General features: G+C 44.0%; 1 protein-coding gene across 1 annotated transcript in view; it reads left to right on the top strand.

The window, feature by feature from the left end:
* The window catches only part of LOC110036582 (protein TIC 20-I, chloroplastic-like), a 51,653-nt gene that overhangs the window by 1,519 nt on the left and 49,067 nt on the right, over nt 1-1,067 (top strand). The window lies entirely within an intron of this gene.

The following is a 1,067-nucleotide window of genomic DNA, read 5'->3' as shown; positions in this document are numbered from 1 at the left end:
TTCTAGACCTCAACCAAAAGTGAGGTCAACATCGACCAAAGTCGATTTCAGGTGTTGGTCTAGAGCTATGTTAGGTTCTCTATGGAAAGGGGATTTGATGGGGCTTTTCCTTTTTTCACTGTGGTGAAGGTGTGGGTGAATTTAATTTGAGTTTGATGGACTTTGGAGGTGTGTTGAGCTCTGTCCTGATTTTTCGCAGAAGTTTGAGCTCAAAATTGAGCTTCCACAGTGGGAATCAGTGGCGGAAATTGGTTGGCTTGAGCTGAGGAGGTCTCAAAGAGTCTCTTGGAGCAATTTGGAGGGGTCTCTCTGAGAAAATTTTCAGCACTACGTCCATGGCCGTGGAGGTGAACTTTTTATAAAATGGCTTAAGGCTTGCTTCCATGGCCAATGAGGGGGTGAAAAGTGATGCTTAGGTGGAAGGCAGAGAGGTTCTAACATTTAATTTGGATGAGGTGGCCTCTAGGTTTGAAATGGGTTTGATTCCATGGGGTGGCTCACGATTTTGATGTTTTCCGGCCACTAGCCCGGCCGGCCAGGCCAGGGGAGGTGGCCAGAGGGCTCACGGACCTCAGAGGAATATGTCGCAACAATTAAATGGGTTTGGGCTTTGTTTTGGCAAAAAAATCTTAAGCTTAAGCAATTTTGGAAACCAAATCCCTTAATTTAGGGGACCTTTGGTCCATGAGTTAGCTTAGGTGGTTTTATGGAGTTTAGACTGGTCACTAGGGTCCAACTAATGACCGTGGAGTTATTAATTTGGTGGCTTTCGGGTGGTTAGGCTAACTTTAGTGCATGGGTCTAATGTGGGTTCAAATGACCAAAACTTGGGTTTGGGCTAGGCTATTCATGACCTTGAGCCCAATTGATTGATCAACATTGTGTATATGATTGTAATGAAGATTTTTGGTGAAAGATTAAAATGGTTTTGAGTTCAATTGGAGGGTCAATTTGGAGGATTTTTGAAATTTGGTCAATTTGGGCATGTTGGGCTAGACTTGGGTCTAGATTGGGCTAGGCTTGGAATTTGGCTCAATTGAATGGTCCAAATGATCAAGGGAGATGTT

Source organism: Phalaenopsis equestris, unplaced genomic scaffold (assembly GCF_001263595.1).
Source record: "Phalaenopsis equestris unplaced genomic scaffold, ASM126359v1 Scaffold000002, whole genome shotgun sequence".
In the NCBI taxonomy this organism is placed as follows: Eukaryota; Viridiplantae; Streptophyta; class Magnoliopsida; order Asparagales; family Orchidaceae; genus Phalaenopsis; species Phalaenopsis equestris.
Note: the sequence above shows the minus strand (reverse complement) of the source record. Positions and strands in the feature narration are given on the sequence as shown.